This window comes from Mobula hypostoma, chromosome 15, assembly GCF_963921235.1.
Source record: "Mobula hypostoma chromosome 15, sMobHyp1.1, whole genome shotgun sequence".
In the NCBI taxonomy this organism is placed as follows: Eukaryota; Metazoa; Chordata; class Chondrichthyes; order Myliobatiformes; family Myliobatidae; genus Mobula; species Mobula hypostoma.
In genome coordinates this window covers 17,975,972-17,985,298 of record NC_086111.1, presented here as the reverse complement: position 1 = coordinate 17,985,298, position 9,327 = coordinate 17,975,972, and positions in this window count along the sequence as shown.

The following is a 9,327-nucleotide window of genomic DNA, read 5'->3' as shown; positions in this document are numbered from 1 at the left end:
AATAAAGATTAAGAATTATAAAATCTTTTGTTTCTGTTATTAGCTTTTGTGTTTGCTTTATTAGAAAGCAGATTTGTGTCCACACAGTTTATCTTCTGACCTCGAGGTATCCCAAAGTTCTTTGTAGCCATTGAACTCTTAACAGTTTGGATGTGGAAAAATTGTGCAAACAACAGTGAGGTGGATAATGATTTAGTGATGGAGGATGAAATATTGACTAAGATCCAACAGAGCCTTCATGTTATTCTGTCACTCAGTAAGTAAGTGGATCTGAGTTTACAGAACTAACATTAATAAGAACACAACACACATCAAAATGCTGGAGGAACTCAGCAGGCCAGGCAGTATCCATGGAAAAACTATAGTCGACGTTTCAGGCCAAGACCCTTCATCGGTCCTGATCAACTGTTCTAGTTAGCCTTCTACACTCCACTCAGTCTATGACCACTGTCACTGCACTGCAGTGTAAACACTTGAAACTACTGTTTACAATGCTGTTTGCATTGTAAATACATGTTGGTATTTATGCACAATTCATGCCATATCTTAACTGTATATTTAATATATTTTTTTGCTGCTTGTTGCATTGCACACTGACACTCCACAGCAAATTCCTAATAATGTGTAAATGTACATGGTAAATGAAGTTGGTTCTTGATCCTAGGAAAAATTTTATTAGACTAGAAAGGGCAGAAAGCATTTGTAAAGCCTGTTGCCTGGACTTAGAACAGTTATAACAAGAGACTAGAATGTAGGTAACTGAGCAGTGCAGCTGGGATGTAAAGTTAAAAACTTACCCAACCATAGCCAATTCAGTCCCAACCCAAGGATCTTGGGTCCCAGTGGGCTTGAGGCAATTACCCAGGCTCTGCTCTGGCTTAACACTCACATTTAGCTCCTCCAACACTTCTATTGTCCATGTGGTTTGATAAATGAAAATGGAGGCAAGGCATTCAGCCCTGCTTCCACCATTCAGTAAGATTGTGGCTGATCAGCACTATCTTCATGCACTAATTTCATATCCCTCAATACCACCGCCCCCCTCCCCCTGCATAGTTCTAGATTACAGTGGATCTCTCTCCCTGTGACTTCATTGTTCACTAGGTTGTAACCACAGAATCAGCAAAGATTTCTTGCATCTTTATTGTCTACTTTGTTTCCTGTACAGCCAGTAGCCACTTTGTTAGGTACACCTTATTAATGCAAATATCAGCCAATCGTGTGGGTTCGATGCATAAAAGAATACAGACATGGTCAGGAGGTTCAGTTCAGACCAAACATCAGAAGGAAGGTAGCAGTAACAACCACGCATTGCAACAGTAGTGTGCAAAAGATCATCTGAACACAACACATCAAAACTTGAAGTGGGGAAGGGGGGGCTACAGCAGCAGAAGAGGTCCCCCAATTATTCTCTGCAACTTTGGCCATCTTCAATGAGACCCTAGCACGAAACATATCTTTACCTCCCCTCCCCTGCCCTCCATTTTCTACATAATTGCTTTCTCCATGATTTCCTTGCCTATTCATCCTTCCCCACTAATCTCCCTCCTAGCACATATCCCAACAAATGACAGAGGTGCTTCACCTGCTCCCTTTCCTCCTTTCAGGGCCCAAACAGTCCTTCCAGATGAGGTAACACTTCACCTGCGAATCTGTCGGGGTCATCTGCTGTATCCAGTGCTCCCAATGCGGCCTCCTCCACATTGGTGAGATTCAACGTAAACTGGGGGACCATTTTTTTTTCCATGTCTGCTCCATCCACCAAAAGTGGAATTTCCCAGTGGCCAACCTTTTTCATTGCTATCTGCATCCAGGAGGCCGTGGCTGCAGACTGGGAGACCATTTCACTGAACGCCTACGCTCTGTCCGCCAGAGAAAACAGGATCTCCCGGTGGCCACACATTTTAATTCTACGTCCTATTCCCATTCTGATATGTCAATCCATGGCCTCCTCTACTGTCAAGATGAAGCCACGCACAGGTTGGAGGAACAACACCTTATATTTTGTCTGGGTAGCCTCTAACCTGATGGCATGAACATTGATAATCTAACTTCTGTTAATGCCCCTCCTCCCCTTCCTACCCCATCCCTTATTTATTTACGTATTTATTATTCTCCCCACCCCCCCCCCGCTTTTTTTTATTCTCTCTCTGCCCCTCTCACAATCACTCCTTGCCTGCTCTCCATCTTCCCCTGGGCTCTCCTCCCCCATTCTTTCTCCCTAGGCCTCCTGCCCCATGATCCTCCCCCTTCTCCAGCTCTATATCCCTTTTGCCAATCAATTTTCCGGCTCTTAGCTTCATCCCTCCCCCTCCTGTCTTCTATTATTTTGGATCTCCTCCTCCCCCCCCCCACTTTCAAATTTCTTACTATCTCTTTTTTCAGTTCATCCTGACGAAGGGTCTCGGCCCGAAATGTCAACTGTACTACTTCCTATAGATGCTGCCTGGCCTGCTGCGTTCCACCAGCATTTTGTGTGTGTGTTGTTTGAATTTCCAGCATCTGCAGATTTTCTCGTGTTTGACCTTCTATACCTTGTTCTCCTTCCACTCCACCCCACCTAATTCTGGGATCTTCCCCCTTCCTTTCCAGTCCTGATGAAGGGTCTCAGCCCAAAACGTCAACCTGTTGTCATAGTTTTTCACTTCACGACCTCCCTGTGTTCATGTAATTGCAGCTTTGGTGTCTGACACTATTGTTTCCAAACTGATATTTTAAAACCCCATCTACATGTGTTTCACTGCTGTCTCCTGCAATCTCCAACCACACAGAGATCCTGTGGAACAGCCTCTCAAGACCAACAGCCTCCTAATGCAATGTTTACAGTGTTCATTGACTATTGAGACAAAACTCGTTCTAAATATCAAAACTTTTGTTAATGACCCTCATTTGAATTTTTATTCCATTGAGAGAAATTGTACAGTAACAGGCCTTCTGGCCTAACGAGCCCACACTCTCCAATTATACCCATGCGACTCAATTATCCTGCATGCCCTTTTCTCACTGTTACCCATCAGGTAGGAGGTACAGAAGCCTGAAGGCACACACTCAGTGATTCAGGAACAGCTTCTTCCCCTCTGCCATCCAATTTCTAAATGGACATTGAAGCTTTGGACACCACCTCACTTTTTTTTTCAATATACAGTATTTCTGTTTTTTTCAAATTTTTAAAAATCTATTCAGTACATGTAATTGATTTACTTGTTTGATTATTATGTTTTATTTTATTTATTATTGTTTTTTTTCTCTCTCTGCTAGATTATGTATTGCATTGAACTGCTGCTAAGTTAACAAATTTCACGTCACATGCCGGGGATAATAAATCTGATTCTGATTCTGATTCTGATAACCGGTACGCGGGAGGAAACTGGAGCACCCAGAGGAAACCCACATGATCACAGGGAGAACAAACAAAGTCCTCGCAGATAGCAGCAGGAAATTAACCCAGGTCACGGGAGCTGTAATAATGTTAATGCTAAGGTGCTACTGTGGACATGGACTAGTTTAGAGATTTGATGGGGTAAAAACTGCAATAACTTGTATCGGTGTGTGAATGCAGAACAAAGAGAAACAAATCAACTGGACCATTTTGGCAAAGGAGGGAAATTGAGAGCTCCTGTGAGGAGCTGTAGACGGTTTGAAATGATCAAGTCATAAAACAACTGATTTTTTTAAATTTGCTTAAGACAGGGAGGATAGTTGTCTAGATAGAATTAAAATGCAGATCAGCTCATTGATTGTAAGAACAACTTTCAAGAAATGAATAGGCTAATGGATTTCCTATATTAATGCATTTTGTAATAATTCTTTATAAACAAGTGCAATAATGTTATGGAATGTTATGATGAGGTTGTATAAGGCATTGGTGAGGCCGAATCTCAAGTATTGTGTTCAGTTTTGGTCACCAAATTACAAGAAGGATATAAATAAGGTTGAAAGAGTGCAGAGAAGGTTTACAAGGATGTTGCCAGGACTTGAGAAACTCAGTTACAGAGAAAGGTTGACTAGGTTAGTACTTTATTCCCTGGAGCGTAGAAGAATGAGGGGAGATTTGATAGAGGTATATAAAAATATGATAGGCGTAGATAGAGTGAATGCAAGCAGGCTTTTTCCACTGAGGCAAGGGGAGAAAAAAAACCAGAGGACATGGGTTAAGGGTGAGGGGGGGAAAGTTTAAAGGGAACATTAGCGGGTGGCTTCTTCACACAGAGAGTGGTGGGAGTGTGGAATGAGCTGCCAGACGAGGTGGTAAATGCGGGTTCTTTTTTAACATTTAAGAATAAATTGGACAGATACATGGATGGGAGGTGTATGGAGGGATATGGTCTGTGTGCAGGTCAGTGGGACTAGGCAGAAAATGGTTCGGCATAGCCGAGAAGGACCAAAAGGCCTGTTTCTGTGCTGTAGTTTTTCTATGGTTTCTAATTGAAGAAGTATTACAAAATTCACAAACGTTAGGAGCAAGATTAAGACAGGTGAGTGAGTCCTGCAAGTACGGAGAGACACTTGCACTATCCCATCATTGAGCTACACACACTCCTGTCCTTTCACCCTCCCAGGCCCTTTTTGCCTTGAACCTTCCCAAGAAACCCAGTCTGATCCTGCTGAAATCTTCCTGCAAACCTAAGCACTAGTATTAACTGCCTTGAAGATGTAATATGTTATGTTCATTAAAACCCAGTTGGCTGGGCTACTCCTCAAGTTGTTGGGTATGCCAGGAGTAAGAATTTATAACTTTTGTCTTTCTTTCATCAGATAGTTTATGCACTAACATTTAGTGTATTTTCCCTTTGGATGGGAACGTTCAATTTTGTCCTAGAAATGATTAATACATAACTAAAATCATCTGCTGGGGCAGAGTCCCTGGCAGGATTATCCCTGCATTGTCCCTTGGTCAATCAAAATGATTTTTCACCTTACTGAACAATGTAACCACCAACTGGCTCCTTACATTACGTATCAATGCTGTGGGAGTAGTCAATGGTTCTCTACAGCCATTGCTATGTTCCTTTGGCAGATTTGTAAAATAATCATATGTAGCATTTTTTTTCTCATTGATCCCCCTACTGAGAGTCACAATTCAGTTCTGCCTATTTGGAGAGTTGCCATTTTATGTTTTGCCTTTACGGCAATGCATTCTGGGAGAGATGCCATTTTAAACTGGGTGCTTAATGCTTATCGTGATTTTAGACTGATGTTTCTTGTTCTGGGCCTGTCAGATTGTGGCACATTGCTGAAATATTAAGGAAAAGATAATAAGGATATGAGCATTTGCAGAGAAGTTGAAGGAATTGTTGCTCCTCCATTTTATGCAACACTTGCACATATTCTGTCTCCATAGCAACGGTCCAAGTTGCTTCTGCAGTGAATCAAGCATGCATTTTTTTTAAACCACAGTGCTAAAATCAAGGACAATGAAGTGCAACACGTCAGTCCTGAGTGATTTGAAAATATCCTTGACTGAACATAGAATGAACCTTGGAAGTAAGGTTTTGTGCTCTATACTGGGAGGATTGAGTAAAGCAGAATGGAGTTCTAGGGGGATATAGTTGGTGCAAGGCAGTCACTGGCACATAGACTCGGCCCTACCTGTGGTGCAGCCTGTGCACGTGCTTGGGGTGGGGGAGGGTGAGTACTCCTACATACTTAGAAGGCAACTGCTGAAGGTGATCAGTTCCAGTGGCTGAAGTCCCGGAGGGCCTGGATTTGTGTGTGAGGCACGTGACCCAGATCATTGTTCAGGCTGCCAACAGCAGCCCAGAACAAGCTGTCGGTTGTGGGACAAGTGGGGGAGGGAAGAACAACAAGGCCTTGAGAGGCCCCAGCTGTGTGTGTCTCTCTCTCCCACATCCCTGCTCTGGGAATTAACGGTGAGACTAGTAAGCATTTAATTGTTTCGGATCTGAGGAGTATTTGGATGAGGGAAGCGATGAATGAACAAAGGCACAGCAAACTGTTGGAATTGGTTTATTATTGTCACATATACTGGGATAGTGAAAAGCTTTTGTTTGCGTACCATCTTGATAAATCATCCCAAATACAAGTACACTGAGGGAGCAAAACGTAAGAGACTGCAGAATGTAGTACTACAGTTACAGAGAAAGTCAAATGCAGGCTGACAAGTAAGGTATAAGGGCCATTACAGGGTAGATTGAAAGATTGAGAGTTCATCTTTTAGTGTTGCAAACACCCTGCAAGTACATACAGAAGAAAATCACCTATGTTTTTTAGCGCTGTGAATAAATTCCTATGAAGGAACAATTGGCAAGAGGTTATTTTACTCCTGAGTAACTGAAGCATTTTCAGTGATTTCCCACCTCAGGCAATCGTTGTATTTTGCCTACATACAATTGCAATGGACTAAAAGCAGCTGCTAGTTTGTGGACAGCACGATCCCTCAAGCGAGTGATCGACTTTGGCATTGCAGAACTGTCAGCTTGTCCTCCAGCACTTCACTTTGATTCCCAAACTCAGGCCAGAACTATGTGGAGTCTTGGCGTCCATTTCGGCTCCACCGAGTTTAGCTTCACCACCCTACAGCTAAGGACATTTACTTCTATTCCTAATGTACCACCGGCTGCGGCACAAACCCGGGTAACGTCCCAACCTCTGGTACTGTCCGTGTGCAATTTGTGCCTTTGCCCCGTTACCTGTGCCCAGCCCACTGCTCAGTACATCACCCTCATCTCCAGAGTGATACAAAAGGCAATTCCTTTCCACCCACTGAGTTCCTCCAGCAGGCCTTACTAACGTCTTATACAATTTCAACGTAACATCCCAACCCTTGTACTAAATACTTCGGTCGATCTCATCAAGAGCTCTCCATCTCATTTATGCTGATGGGGTGGGTGAGAGAGGGACAGCGAGATTTGTCTAGGGCAGAAGAACCAGAAAATGTGCCAGGTTTGGCGAGTGAGGCTGGGGATTAGCTCTGAGCACAAGAATGTTTCAGCCATGACAGATGGGCGAGACTGATAGCTCCATATTCTAGGTGGACATTTTGGCAGTGCAGGTAAGGGAGGATGGGATGCATCATTTTTGAAAAAGGAGGACATAATAACTGTACTAAGAGATGACATTCTTGGGGGATCATCCAGAGAGGACATCTGAGTAGAACTTGAAACAAGAAGTTGGGCTGTAGTTTAGACATTCTCCCAGCAGGTGGGCAGAGAAATTCCTCTTAGTTGTAAGTGTGATGTGGTTGTATTAGTGAGATTTGAATTTCCCTGGTACTGACTGGGCACCCAGAGTGTTAACAGCCTAGCTGTGTAGAATTTATGAAGTGCATCCAGGAAAGTTTTGTGAGTCAATATATAAAGGGTCCTACTTGCGAGGGTGCAATCCCAGACCTCAACAAAGGGAAAACAGCAGGGCAGGTTACTGAAATGGTGGACAATGCAATTAACTTTCAAAGACAGGTGATTAAATTTGTGCTTGAGGTAGCGATCTGAGGCCACAGTAGCATAGCAGTTAGCATGATTGGATAGCTGCTCGGGGTGTTTCAGAGTTCAGAGTTCAATTCCACGGCAACTGTAAGGGGTTCGTGTGTCCACCCCGTGACCACACATGCTTCCTCCAAGTGCTCCGGTTTCCTCCCACAGTCCAACGACGTGCTGGTTACCAGGTTAATTACTCATGGTAAATCGTCCTGTGATTAGGCTAGGGTTAAGTAGGTAGGCTGCTGGGCGGTGCAGATTATCGGGCCGCAAGGGCCAATTCTGTGCTGTATCCCTCAATAAATAAAATGAACCAGGTGCAGGGTTAGGTCTTTCAGCTCCTTGTCCCTGCTCCACCACTCAATATGATAGTGGCTGATCTTGTACCTCAGCACTAACTTTACAAACTTATCCACTATCCTTTGACACTGTCCGTTCTCAGTGTGTAATACTTTGAGTGACTCTCTACAGTGAACCTCCACTGCCCTCTTAGATAGAGAATTCCAAACATTCATCAGCTTTTCCATGTCTTGTCTAATTAACAGCTGGTGTTACACTCTTAGGAATTTAGCTTAGGGGTTCCCAACCTTTTTTATGCCATGAACCAATACCATGAAACAAGGGGACCTTGGACCCAGGTTGCGAACCTCTGATTTAGATCTGCACTCAGTGGCCACTTTATTAGGTACACCTGCTCATTAATGCAAATATCGAATCAGCCAATCACATGGCAGAAACTCATTGCACAAGCGGTTCAGTTGTTTCTCAGACCAAACATCAGAAACGTGAGCTGAGTTACTTTGATTGTGGAATTATTGTCGGTGCCAGATGGGGAGGTTTGAGTATCTCAGAAACTGCTGATCTCCTGGGATTTTCATACATAATAGTCTCTAGAATTTACAGGGAATGGTGCAAAAAAAAAACCACAAAAAAAAAAAATCCAGTGAGCAGCAGTTCTGTTGGCAAAAATGCCTTGTTAATGAGAGAGGTCAGAGGAAAATGGCCAGACTGTTTCAAGCTGACAAGAAAATAATGGTAACTCAAATAACCACACATTACAACAGCAGTGTGGAGATGAGCAGCTTCAAATGCCCAACACGTCAAACCTTAAAGTGGTTGGGCAACAACAGCAGAAGACCACAAAGATACACTGTGGTCACTTTATTAGGTACCGAGTGTATGTTTTATGGCTCTTATCGAAGATAACTCATGGCCAGAAGCTATTAATGTTTCAGACAGAAAACCCTTTTGTCTGAACTTGGATGAAGAAATAAAGTAGATGCTTTTTCACATTTCGTCCATGATGACCTGGTGCAAGGTTTTCAACTGACACCTTGGCAATTACTTATCCCCGCACAGATTCTGAGTTCCTCCAGCAGATTAGTTGTTGCTTTGTCCTCATTCCTGAATGGTGGACTTGTTGAGACTGTAACCAGGGCTCCGACCTGCCCAGCCAAAGGAAACGACATCCCTTCCTCTATCCTGTCAAGCCTATGAGAAGTTTAAAAGTGGAAGTGCAACCCTTACAGTCTTTCAAATAGTGCAGGCCTCAGCTACATCATCTCTCTCCAAACAATAGATCTTCTATTCCAGGAGTCAACCAGGTGAATGTTCGCTGCAGTCTCTCATTCCAAGTATATTGCTCCTTGGGGAAACCGATCCAACTGTACACATTGTTCCAGGTGTAACCACCAGAGCCTTACATAATTAGATATTGTACATAAATCTTACGGTGATAAAGCCAACACACAATCACCTTCATAATTATAAGAAATTTCTGCAGATGCTGGATGACTTCATAATTACATGTTAACTTTAAGTGATCTGCGTACACTCAGATTTCTCCGAGCATCAACATGTATCAGCCTCGCCACTGCAAATATTCTCTGCA